Source organism: Anomaloglossus baeobatrachus, chromosome 5 (genome assembly GCF_048569485.1).
Source record: "Anomaloglossus baeobatrachus isolate aAnoBae1 chromosome 5, aAnoBae1.hap1, whole genome shotgun sequence".
Classification (NCBI taxonomy): Eukaryota; Metazoa; Chordata; class Amphibia; order Anura; family Aromobatidae; genus Anomaloglossus; species Anomaloglossus baeobatrachus.
In genome coordinates, this window is record NC_134357.1 from 446,538,153 (window position 1) to 446,552,338 (window position 14,186).

Here is a 14,186-nt window from a genome sequence, read left to right on the forward strand (position 1 = left end):
CCCCAAACTCCCCCCACACCAGACACAGAGACATTACTAGTACTCTGTACACCCAGCCTTATACACACTGTGCCCCCAAACTACCCCCACACCAGGAACAGAGACATTACTACTCAGTACACCCAGCCTTACACACACTGTGCCCCCAAACTCCCCCCACACCGGGCACAGAGATATTACTACTACTCTGTACACCCAGCCTTATACACACTGTGCCCCCAAACTCCCCCACACCGGGCACAGAGACATTACTACTACACTGTACACCCAGCCTTACACACACTGTGCCCCCAAACTCCCCCCACACCAGACACAGAGACATTACTACTACTCAGTGCACCCAGCCTTATACACACTGTGCCCCCAAACTACCCCCACACTGGGCACAGAGATATTACTACTACTCTGTACACTCAGCCTTACACACACTGTGCCCCCAAACTCCCCCCACACCAGACACAGAGACATTACTACTACTCTGTACACCCAGCCTTACACACTGTGCCCCCAAACTCCCCCCACACCGGGCACAGAGACATTACTACTACTCTGTACACCCAGCCTGACACACACTGTGCCCCCAAACTACCCCCACACCAGACACAGAGACATTACTACTACTCTGAACAACCAGCCTTATACACACTGTGCCCCCAAACTACCCCCACACCAGACACAGAGACATTACTACTACTCTGTACACCCAGCCTTACACACACTGTGCCCCCAAACTACCCCCACACCAGGAACAGAGACATTACTACTCAGTACACCCAGCCTTACACACTGTGCCCCCAAACTCCCCCCACACCAGGAACAGAGACATTACTACTACTCTACTACTCTGTACACCCAGCCTTACACACTGTGCCCCCAAACTCCCCCCACACCAGGCACAGAGACATTACTACTACTCTGTACACCCTAACTTATACACACTGTGCCCCCAAACTACCCCCACACCGGGCACAGAGACATTACTACTACTCTGTACACCCAGCCTTATACACACTGTGCCCCCAAACTACCCCCACACCAGGCACAGAGACATTACTACTACTCTGTACACCCTAACTTATACACACTGTGCCCCCAAACTCCCCCCACACCAGGCACAGAGACATTACTACTACTCTGTACACCCTAACTTACACACACTGTGCCCCCAAACTACCCCCACACCAGGAACAGAGACATTACTACTCAGTACACCCAGCCTTACACACACTGTGCCCCCAAACTACCCCCACACCAGGCACAGAGACATTACTACTACACTGTACACCCAGCCTTATACACACTGTGCCCCCAAACTACCCCCACACCAGGAACAGAGACATTACTACTACTCTGTACACCCTAACTTATACACACTGTGCCCCCAAACTCCCCCCACACCAGGCACAGAGACATTACTACTACTCTCTACACCCAGCCTTACACACACTGTGCCCCCAAACTACCCCCACACCGGGCACAGAGATATTACTACTACTCTGTACACCCAGCCTTATACACACTGTGCCCCCAAACTCCCCCCACACCAGGAACAGATACATTACTACTACTCTGTACACCCTAAGTTATACACACTGTGCCCCCAAACTACCCCCACACCAGGCACAGAGACATTACTACTACTCTGTACACCCAGCCTTACACACACTGTGCCCCCAAACTCCCCCCACACCGGGCACAGAGACATTACTACTACTCTGTACACCCAGCCTTACACACACTGTGCCCCCAAACTCTCCCCACACCGGGCACAGAGACATTACTACTATTCTGTACACCCAGCCTTATACACACTGTGCCCCCAAACTACCCCCACACCGGGCACAGAGATATTACTACTCTGTACACCCAGCCTTATACACACTGTGCCCCCAAACTCCCCCCACACCAGGAACAGAGACATTACTACTACAATGTACACCCAGCCTTACACACTGTGCCCCCAAATTCCCCCCACACCGGGCACAGAGACATTACTACTACTCTGTACACCCAGCCTTATACACACTGTGCCCCCAAACTACCCCCACACCGGGCACAGAGATATTACTACTCTGTACACCCAGCCTTACACACACTGTGCCCCCAAACTCCCCCCACACCAGACACAGAGACATTACTACTACTCGGTACACCCAGCCTTATACACACTGTGCCCCCAAACTACCCCCACACCGGGCACAGAGATATTACTACTACTCTGTACACCCAGCCTTACACACACTGTGCCCCCAAACTCCCCCCACACCAGGCACAGAGACATTACTACTACACTGTACACCCAGCCTTACACACTGTGCCCCCAAACTCCCCCCACACCAGGAACAGAGACATTACTACTACTCTGTACACCCTAACTTATACACACTGTGCCCCCAAACTCCCCCCACACCAGGAACCGATACATTACTACTACTCTGTACACCCTAAGTTATACACACTGTGCCCCCAAACTACCCCCACACCAGGCACAGAGACATTACTACTACTTTGTACACCCAGCCTTATACACACTGTGCCCCCAAACTCCCCACACACCAGGCACAGAGACATTACTACTCTGTACACCCAGCCTTATCCACACTGTGCCCCCAAACTACCCCCACACCAGGAACAGAGACATTACTACTACTCTGTACACCCTAACTTACACACACTGTGCCCCCAAACTACCCCCACACCAGGAACAGAGACATTACGACTACTCTGTACACCCTAACTTATACACACTGTGCCCCCAAACTACCCCCACACCAGGCACAGAGACATTACTACTACTCTGTACACCCAGCCTTATACACACTGTGCCCCCAAACTCCCCCCACACCAGGCACAGAGACATTACTACTACACTGTACGCCCAGCCTTATACACACTGTGCCCCCAAACTACCCCCACACCAGGCACAGAGACATTACTACTACTCTGTACACCCTAACTTATACACACTATGTACCCAAACTACCCCCACACCAGGAACAGAGACATTACTACTACTCTGTACACCCTAACTTATACACACTGTGCCCCCAAACTACCCCCACACCAGGCACAGAGACATTACTACTACTCTGTACACCCAGCCTTACACACACTGTGCCCCCAAACTACCCCCACACCAGGAACAGATACATTACTACTACTCTGTACACCCTAAGTTATACACACTGTGCCCCCAAACTACCCCCACACCAGGCACAGAGACATTACTACTACTCTGTACACCCAGCCTTATACACACTATGCACCCAAACTACCCCCACACCAGGAACAGAGACATTACTACTACTCTGTACACCCAGCCTTATACACACTGTGCCCCCAAACTCCCCCCACACCAGGCACAGAGACATTACTACGACTCTGTACACCTAGCTTTACACACTGTGCACCCAAACTACCCCCACACCAGGCACAGAGACATTACTACGTCTCTGTACACCCTAACTTATACACACTGTGCCCCCAAACTCCCCCCACACCAGGCACAGAGACATTACTACTACTCTGTACACCCTAACTTATACACACTGTGCCCCCAAACTACCCCCACACCAGGCACAGAGACATTACTACTACTCTGTACACCCTAACTTATACACACTGTGCCCCCAAACTACCCCCACACCAGGCACAGAGACATTACTACTACTCTGTACACCCTAACTTATACACACTGTGCCCCCAAACTACCCCCACACCAGGTACAGAGACATTACTACTACGCTGTACACCCAGCCTTATACACATTGTGCCCCCTAAACTACCCCCACACCAGGTACAGAGATATTACTACTACTCTGTACACCCAGCCTTATACACACTGTGCCCCCAAACTACCCCCACACAAAATACAGAGACATTACTACTACTCTGTACACCCAGCCTTACACACTGTGCCCCCAAACTCCCCCCACACCGGGCACAGAGACATTACTACTACTCTGTACACCCAGCCTGACACACACTGTGCCCCCAAACTACCCCCACACCAGACACAGAGACATTACTACTACTCTGTACACCCAGCCTTATACACACTGTGCCCCCAAACTACCCCCACACCAGGCAGAGAGACATTACTACTACACTGTACGCCCAGCCTTATACACACTGTGCCCCCAAACTACCCCCACACCAGGCACAGAGACATTACTACTACTCTGTACACCCTAACTTATACACACTATGCACCCAAACTACCCCCACACCAGGAACAGAGACATTACTACTACTCTGTACACCCAGCCTTATACACACTGTGCCCCCAAACTCCCCCCACACCAGGCACAGAGACATTACTACGACTCTGTACACCTAGCTTTACACACTGTGCACCCAAACTACCCCCACACCAGGCACAGAGACTTTACTACTACACTGTATACCCAGCCTTATACACACTGTGCCACCAAACTACCCCCATAACAGGCACAGAGACATTACTACTACACTGTATACCCAGCCTTATACACACTGTGCCCCCAAACTACCCCCACACCAGGCATAGAGACATTACTACTACACTGTACACCCAGCCTTATACACACTGTGCCCCCAAACTACCCCCATAACAGGCACAGAGACATTACTACTACTCTGTACAACCTAACTTATACCCACTGTGCCCCCAAACTACCCCCACACCGGGCACAGAGACATTACTACTACTCTGTACACCCAGCCTTACATACATGGTGCCCCCAAACTACCCCCACACCAGGCACAGAGACATTACTACTACACTGTACACCCAGCCTTATACACACTGTGCCCCCAAACTACCCCCATAACAGGCACAGAGACATTACTACTACTCTGTACACCCAGCCTTATACACACTGTGCCCCCAAACTACCCCCACACCAGGCACAGAGACATTACTACTGAGTTGTACACCCAGACGTATATCCACTGTGCCCCCAAACTACCCCCATTCCAGGCACAGAGACATAAATACTGCTCTGTACACCCAGCCGTACGTGCATCGTACACCCCAAACTACCCCCACACTGGGCACAGAGACATTACTACTACCCAGACTTTTTCACACTACTACTGCTCTGTACAGCCATCCATGTATATAGACCCTGTCCTCTCTCCTGTGTTACTTCATACTCCCACATTTGGCACAAGATAAACTTACAGGATTATTCGGATCTCCAGGATCCTATCCTCTTATGTAGTAGGTGTAATAATAAGAATATTAGCAAATCCCTCCAATTAGAAATGTAGTATAGTTCTCCTGATATAGCCACGTCTCATACCTCATGTACAGGTGATTGCAGCTTAGGTATCCATGGTTACGTCCACTCATATAGTGTCATTAGTTAGTTGTTTGTTAGTGCAACCATGGATGCCTAAGCTGCAATGCCCTGCACATGAGGTAAGAGACGTGGCTAATCAGGTGAACTACACTAAATTTCTAATTGGAGGTGTTTGCTAATATTATTATTAGTACATCTACTACATATTGGGATAGGATCTTGTAAATGGGAGTACCACTTTAACTTTTCTGCAAACCTTTTGTGCTCACACATTGCCCCCTTTTCCGCAGAGTACCCCACGCTGGGCATAGTAGAGACATTATCACTTATACAATCACTTCCCGCCTGTGTCCTAAAGTGTTCCTGCACTACCCTTTACAGACCAAACTGCACTCACTGTGCACAAGGCAGACATTACCACCCCCCGTGCCACTTATACACATACAGTACACTCATACCTGGCACCCCAGAGACATTGTACCCTCCATGTCACTTATACTGTACCTCTGCATCCAATCTTCCCTCACACACAGGGAGGGCATCCCTACCATCAGTCCTTCCTATACCTACACAGTACCCACCATGCCCCAAACTATGCCCTAACTGTGCATTACTGCTACCTACATACAGTCATATGAAAAAGTTTGGGCACCCCTGTTAATGTTAACCTTTTTTCTTTATAACAATTTGGGTTTTTGCAACAGCTATTTCAGTTTCATATATCTAATATCTGATGTACTGAGTAATATTTCTGGATTGAAATGAGGTTTATTGTACTAACAGAAAATGTGCAATCCGCATTTAAACAAAATTTGACAGGTGCAAAAGTATGGGCACCCTTATCAATTTCTTGATTTGAACACTCCTAACTACTTTTTACTGACTTACTAAAGCAGTAAATTGGTTTTGTAACCTCATTGAGCTTTGAACTTCATAGGCAGGTGTATCCAATCATGAGAAAGGATATTTAAGGTGGCCACTTGCAAGTTGTTCTCCTATTTGAATCTTCTATGAAGAGTGGCATCATGGGGTCCTCAAAACAACTCTCAAATGATCTGAAAACAAAGATTATTCAACATAGTTGTTCAGGGGAAGGATACAAACAAACAAAATTTGACCGGTGCAAAAGTATGGGCACCTCAACATAAAAGTGACATTAATATTTTGTAGATCCTCCTTTTGCAAAAATAACAGCCTCTAGTCGCTTCCTGTAGCTTTTAATGAGTATGAGTTCCTGGATCCTGGATGAAGGTATATTTGACCATTCCTGTTTACAAAACAATTCCAGTTCAGTTAAGTTTGATGGTCGCCGAGCATGGACAGCACGCTTCAAATCATCCCACAGATTTTCAATGATATTCAGGTCTGGGGACTGGGATGGCCATTCCAGAACATTGTAATTGTTGTTCTGCATGAATGCCTGAGTCGATTTGGAGCGGTGTTTTGGATCATTGCCTTGCTGAAATATCCATCCCCTGCGTAACTTCAACTTCGTCACTGATTCTTGCACATTATTGTTAAGAATCTGCTGATACTGAGTTGAATCCATGCGACCCTCAACTTTAACAAGATTCCCGGTGCCGGCATTGGCCACACAGCCCCAAAGCATGATGGAACCTCCACCAAATTTTACTGTGGGTAGCAAGTTCTTTTCTTGAAATGCCGTGGTTTTTTTCCCCCACGCATAACGCCTTTTTGAATGACCAAACAACTCAATCTTTGTTTCATCAGTCCACAGGACCTTCCTCCAAAATGTAACTGGCTTGTCCAAATGTGCTTTTGCATACCTCAGGCGACTCTGTTTGTGGCGCGCTTGCAGAAACGGCTTCTTTCGCATCACTCTCCCATACAGCTTCTCCTTGTGCAACGTGCGCTGTATTGTTGACCAATGCACATTGACACCATCTGCAGCAAGATGAAGCTGCAGGTCTTTGGAGGTGGTCTGTGGATTGTCCTTGACTGTTCTCACCATTCTTCTCTGCCTTTCTGATATTTTTCTTGGCCTACCACTTCTGGGCTTAACAAGAACTGTACCTGTGTTCTTCCATTTCCTGACTATGTTCCTCACAGTGGAAACTGGCAGTTTAAATTTCTGAGACAACGTTTTGTATCCTTCCCCTGAACAACTATGTTGAATAATCTTTGTTTTCAGATCATTTGAGAGTTGTTTTGAGGAGCCCATGATGCCACTCTTCATAGGAGATTCAACTTGCAAGTGGCCACCTTAAATACCTTTTCTCATGATTGGATACACTTGCCTATGAAGTTCAAAGCTCAATGAGGTTACAAAACCAATTTACTGCTTTAGTAAGTCAGTAAAAAGTAGTTAGGAGTGTTCAAATCAAGAAATTGATAAGGGTGCCCATACTTTTGCACCTGTCAAATTTTGTTTAAATGCGGATTGCACATTTTCTGTTAGTACAATAAACCTCATTTCAATCCAGAAATATTACTCAGTACATCAGATATTAGATATATGAAACTGAAATAGCTGTTGCAAAAACCCAAATTGTTATAAAGAAAAAAGGTTAACATTAATAGGGGTGCCCAAACTTTTTCATATGACTGTAATCCCCCTGCACCCCAAATTATCTGCACACAGGGCACGTTATACATTTATACTCTCCATATTCACCACTAAGCCGAGCAATTGTATCCCCAGACATAACACCAGGCATTGGTGCTCGGTATACTCTCCCACTCCCGGCATGAGATGCGGTTCCCTTACCTCTCCATGTTCTTCAGCTACCTACAACCCCTGCCCCAGGCCTGGAGGCATCTATACTAGTGATGAGCGAGCACTGCCATGCTCGGGTGCTCGGCACTCATAATGAGCAGTTGGAAGCTCGAATGTTCTCCACTCGAGTACCCGAATATAATGGAACATAATGAAAGACTCAAGCATTTATACGGGAAATCTTCCCATTGACTTCCATTATACTTGAGCCGCACTCATCCAAGCATCCAACTGCTGGGTACGAGTATTGAGCACCTGAGCATGGTAGTGCCCGCTCATCAGTAGTCTCTACCCCTCTCCAACCCAACTACCTCCTACCCTTCCACACGACCCATAAATCCGAGTCTCTTCTACTATATTCCATCCTACATGGAGAACTGTTCCCTAAATGTACCCTCAAAAGTGGGTCACTGTAGTGGCTTGGCGGTTTGTGGCCAGTCCTGGAAACCCATGATTTGGATTTGGATACCCCTTCATCATCATCCTCATTATCGTTGTTGCTGTCAGTACCAGCCAATAATAAACTAGTAGACCCTTTTGACCACTATGGCCCCTTCCGATCAGCTCCCGGCTCTGCGGAGAGGGATTTTCAGTTTCAGTGAGTGGGGCATTTCATTACGGCGTGGGTGATACAACGTCCCATAGTGGAGCCCACCATCGTGCTCATACACTTATACGTTGTTGACTCCCCGTACCCCATTTTTGCCTCTCCATCTTAATTTTCGATGGTCCTAAATTCTCTTGTTTTCTTTACATTCTTTATGTAAAAACAAGGGTTAATAGCCTGAAAGCGTCATCGCTGAGTCTGGGCTGTTAAGGCCCGATGATGTGTGTCACGGCATACAGTGTATGTGTATATATATATATATATATAATATATATATATATATATATATATATATATATATATATATATATATATATATATATATATATATATTATAGAGTATAGTTCACGTGTATGGGCAGGGGTGTTTTTGCGCGGATTAAGGGAAGTGAATGCGCGCAGGAGGGGGAGGCTGTAGTGCAGCGGCTGGGCAGATCTGTGATGTTGGGTGAAGCAGTGAATTGTCCCCGTGCCTTGTTGTGTATACAGTGCCGTGTTGTGCAGTAGACGAAGTGTTGGACATTACAGTGTTTTGGGTTGTAACTAAGTAAGTAGCGACTTAGGAAAATCTCTGAGCAACGCCAAAGGGGTTTTGTCTCAATTGAAAATAAGGAAATGGCCTCCTTATGTGTCTATAATAATCCAGGGTCATATGAAAGACTGGAAGTTCCATTTCAAGGACTAATTTTGGACCCCTTTGCATTATTGATAATTTACTAATTTTTTTGGATCAGTTATAGACACTGTATACCATAGTGATTAAAGACAAGAAGAGTGCGGCTCTTACCTCTACACTATAATGTCCTCCATAGATTGCTCCAAAGACGGGTCAGACTATACATGGTGCCCCCTACTGGTAATATATGGAGGAGAGAGCACTTTTGACCAATGGACATCTTCTCTTCTATAAAGAAATATGATTGCTTGGGATCAAGTAGCAGGTAGGCATTCTATTTTTGGTGTATGTGATCAGGCTGGTAGACTTAAAGAGGACCAACCACCAGGATTTTCCTATATAAACTAAAACCAGTGCTATACTGGTCCTATCATGCTGATTCTATACATACCTTTTAGTTGTGAGATTGGATGTATACTTTCTGAAATATAGGCAAGTAAAGATTGTGAAATACACTGCTACTTGATTGATAGCTGCTACAGAATATCTAATAGGTGGGTCGGGTTTTGCTAGTTATTACCGCCCCTGTCTGCTGCCTGACCTTCCTCCCCCTGACCTTCCTTCCTCCCTCCTCCCCCTGTAATAACAGGGCAGGAATAACTAGCAAAACCCAACCAACCTATTAGATATTCTGTAGCTGCTATCAATCAAATAACCGTGCATTTCACAAACTTTACTTGCCTGTATTTCAGAAAGTATACATCCGATCTCATAACTAAAGGTATGTATAGAATTAGCATGATAGCATTAGTATAGCACTGGCTTTAGTTTATACATGAAAATCCTGCTGGTTGGTCCTCTTTAAGTGGCCTTCGGGGTCTGAGCACAAGAACCACGTAACCCTTTGGGGTCTGGGCCCAAAAACTGCGTGGCCCTTTGGGGTTTCGCCTGTGAATCATGTGGCCCTTTGGGGAATGGGGTCAAGAATTGCATAACACTTTGTGATTTTGGCCCTAGAATCGCGTGGCCCTTTGGGAATGGACCCGAGAATTGTTTGGCCACCTCGTTGTCTGGGCCTGATAGTCACATAACCCTTTGAGGTCTTGGCCCAAGAATTGTGTGGCCCTTTGGGAATGGACCCGAGAATTGTTTGGCCACCTCGTTGTCTGGGTCTGATAGTCACATAACCCTTTGAGGTCTTGGCCCAAGAATTGTGTGGCCCTTTGGGATCTGGGTATGAGAATAATGTGGCCCCTCAGGGTCTGGGCCCAAAAATTGCACGGCCTTTTGAAGTCTGAACCCGAGAATTGTTTGGCTCATAAGGGTCTGAGCCTGAGAATCGCATTGGCCCTTTGGCGTCAGGGCCCGTGAATCTTGTGTCCCTCTGGGGTCTGGGCCCGTGAATCTCATGGCCCACTGAGGTCTGTGCCCATGAATTGCGAGGTCCCTTGGTATCTGGGCCCACGACCTGCAAGGCCCTTTTGAGTCTTGGTATGAGATTCGTTTCAAGGTCTGGGCCCGAGAATCACGTCGCCTTCTGGATCTGGGCTGGAGACCTGCTAGCCTGCGACTTGTCCAGACCTGAAATCGGCTGCCTGCTGGATATGTGGACTATTAACTGGACTAACTAACAGGCTGTGACCAAGGTCTGTGATAGATGGAAACGTTGGCCATCTTTTCTTCGTATTTACGTGCTGATGTATTAATTTAAGTACATGGTACTTGCATACACTGACTTTGTTAGACTCTTCACAAAGCACCATTGAAGGGGTTGTCTGGTGAAAAGTTATCTATTCGCTGGATAGATGGTAACTTACTGACACTGGGTCCCACACCAGTTGGAAGAATGGGGAATGTTTAGCCTTGGAAGTGCGCTTTAATTCCTGTTAGAGAATGGAGTGGCGGGTTGGACGCCCGGCTGCCGCTCCTGGACAGATCTGTGTGGTTCAAAACGCAGCGGTACAATAGATTTCCTATAGACCTGATGAGCTCCTTCGGGCACAAGGGTCCTAGGTGGTACTTCTGTACCCACATGACAGACTATGGGTGAGGGAGTTGTACTTTTGTGGTCTGGTCTCTCTCAGAGTTTCCTGTTTCTTGCCTCTACATTCGATGCTCAGTCGAGTAGTGTTAACTCTTTCAGAACCTTATCGGTCTTGATCAGCTGAGGTCGTCAGCCTCACAGGTAGTTGAGGACAGACGTGCGGGTAACCACAGGGTACATCTTGGTGAAGCCAGCACAAGCTCAGAGCTCCCTGGTAGGCACACTGTCAGGCCTTGTTTTGGGGCAGAGAACCATATCATGCTTTTTTTCTTTTTTTTTTTAATGTTATCTGTTGGATATAACTCAGCATTTGCCAGAGACCTAGAAATCTATTTTAAACTTCAGAGTTTAGTAGGGATTTAGTATGGAAGTGCCCCTTAAATACTCTGTGTTGCTGTGAATCATTTTTCTTGCAAGAGTGGGGAAGGCAGACCCTGAGATACATCACACCCATCACGAGGCGAACTGTCGGAATGTAAGAGGATCAAAACGCAATATACTCACATTATATAAACCGTATAAAGGGCCATTGAGAACTGTCCACTGATCCCCCTGCCGATAAACATTACAGCACTAAATAGATTTTAATTTCACCCTTTAAAATAGACGGCGACGCGTCCCGAGGCGACTTCCTGTCTGGGTTTATACATTACGCACTTAGCGGCCTGCGAGGGGGCAGAGGGCTTATGGGTATATTGTAGGATATTGTTTATTAAAGGGGTCTCCTACTGTTATGTTAGTTTAGTCACTGCATAATATCAGGGTCCGCAATGCTCCAATACACTTTATATATCAATTCCTTACTAGTAATGAGCGAGCACTACCATGCTCGGGTGCTCGGTACTCGTAACTAGTGATGAGTGAGCACTACCATGCTCGGGTGCGCAGTACTCATAACTAGTGATGAGTGAGCACTACCATGCTCGGGTGCTCGGTACTCGTAACTAGTGATGAGCGAGCACTACCATGCTTGGGTGCTCAGTACTCATAATAGTTAGTGATGAGCGAGCACTACTATGCTCAGGTGCTCGGTACTAGTGATGAGTGATCACTACTATGCTTGGGTGCTCAGTACTCATAACAGTTAGTGATGAGTGAGCACTACCATGCCCGGGTGCTCAATACTCGTAACTAGTGATAGGAGCGCACTACCGTACTCATAACGGTTAGTGATGAGCAAGCACTGCCATCCTCGTGTGCTTGGTATTTGTAACTAGTGATGAGTGAGCACTATCATGTTCGAGTTCTCGGTACTCATAACAGTTAGTGATGAGTAAGCACTACCATGCTCGAGTGCATAGTACTCGTAACTAGTGATGAGTGAGCACTACCATGCTCGGGTGCACGGTACTCGTAACTAGTGATGAGTGAGCACTACTATGCTCGGGTGCTCGGTACTTGTAATTAGTGATGAGCGAGCACTACCATGTTCGGATGCTCGGTATTCATAACATTTAGTGATGAGTGAGTACTACCATGCTCAGGTGCTTGGTACTCGTAACCAATGAAGAATGAGCACTACCATGCTCGTGTGCTCGGTATTTGTAACTAGTGATGATCAAGCACTACCATGTTCGGGTGCTCGGTACTCACAACATTTAGTGATGAGTGAGCACTACCATGCTTGGGTGCTTGGTACTCATAACCAATGAAGAGCGAGCAGTACCACGCTCGGGTGCGCTATAGTCATACCTAGTGATGAGCGAGCACTACCATGCCTGAGTGCTCTGTACTCGTAACGGTTAGTGATGAGTGAGCACTACCATGCTCGAGTCCGCAGTTCTCGTAACGAGTAGTCGGACGCTCGTATGGTATCCGACTGAAGTACGCAAGAATAATGGAGGTTAATGGGGAACTGATGTATTTTTCTGTGAAATCTTCTTGAAAAATGCTCGAATTTCCCTTGACTTCCATTATACTCTCTACACGATTCGCACCCATCCGGGCACCAACCTCTCGTTAAGAGTACCATGCACCAGAGCATAGCAGTGCCCGCTCATTACTAGTTGTTACGAGTAAAAAGTACCCGCTCGCTCCCTCATCACTACTTCTTATCATTTGCGAGATCTCTGCTGGCTTGCAGTATATTTTTTTTGTCAGGGTTTGTGATCATTGTAAGCCAAAAATTATAAGACCCCAATATTTAAGTCCCATTTATGTTCTCGGGCAGCTGAGATGTAGGTAAGGAGTTGTTTTAATGAGTCCTTGGTCTGTAAAGGTGTATTACAGTATACCTGTAATATGGAGATTTACTTCACCTGACAAAATAGTGTCCCTGTAGGGCAAAGAAGTCACAGAAAGAAAAACGTACGAGTGGCTGCCATGTTTTCACCATACTGGAGACACAAGGAGAGCTAAGACCGCTGTACAAATGGCTCCTTGTATCTCAGCCTCCTGGACCCCAGTGTGTGTGCGTGTGTGTGTGTGTGTGTGTATGTATGTGTATTATATATATATATATATATATATAATATATATATATATATATATATATATATAAATATGTGTATGGATGTATATGTGTGTATGTATGTATATGTATGTATATGTGTGTATGTATGTATATGTATGTATATGTGTGTGTATGTATGTATATATATATATTTATTTATGCATATATATATTATATATGGATTACACTCCTAGCTATGCGATGAAACTGATCACGGACATTTTCACCACAGATTTTGCCTTTGTCTATGTTGAGGGCGTGAAATAGGCGGCAAATCGTCATCAGAATCTGCATGTAAGGGGTACTTTGCACGTTGCGACATCGCTAGCATCGGCTAGCGATGCCGAGGGCGATAGTACCCGCCCCCGTCGCACATGCGATATCTTGTGATAGCTGCCGTAGCGAACATTATCGCTACGGCAGCTTCACACGCACTTACCTGCCC

At 46.5% G+C, this 14,186-nt stretch overlaps 1 protein-coding gene across 5 annotated transcripts in view; it reads left to right on the forward strand.

The window, feature by feature from the left end:
* The window catches only part of RGS19 (regulator of G protein signaling 19), a 70,788-nt gene that overhangs the window by 37,816 nt on the left and 18,786 nt on the right, over positions 1 to 14,186 (forward strand). The window contains exon 1 of one of the 5 annotated variants that reach the window (XM_075347801.1): positions 9,475 to 9,570. The exons of the other annotated variants lie outside the window; for them this stretch is intronic. The gene's annotated coding sequence lies outside the window, so the exon portion shown is untranslated. Of the gene's footprint in view, positions 1 to 9,474; positions 9,571 to 14,186 lie in introns of those variants that run through there. 5 annotated transcript variants of the gene reach the window in all.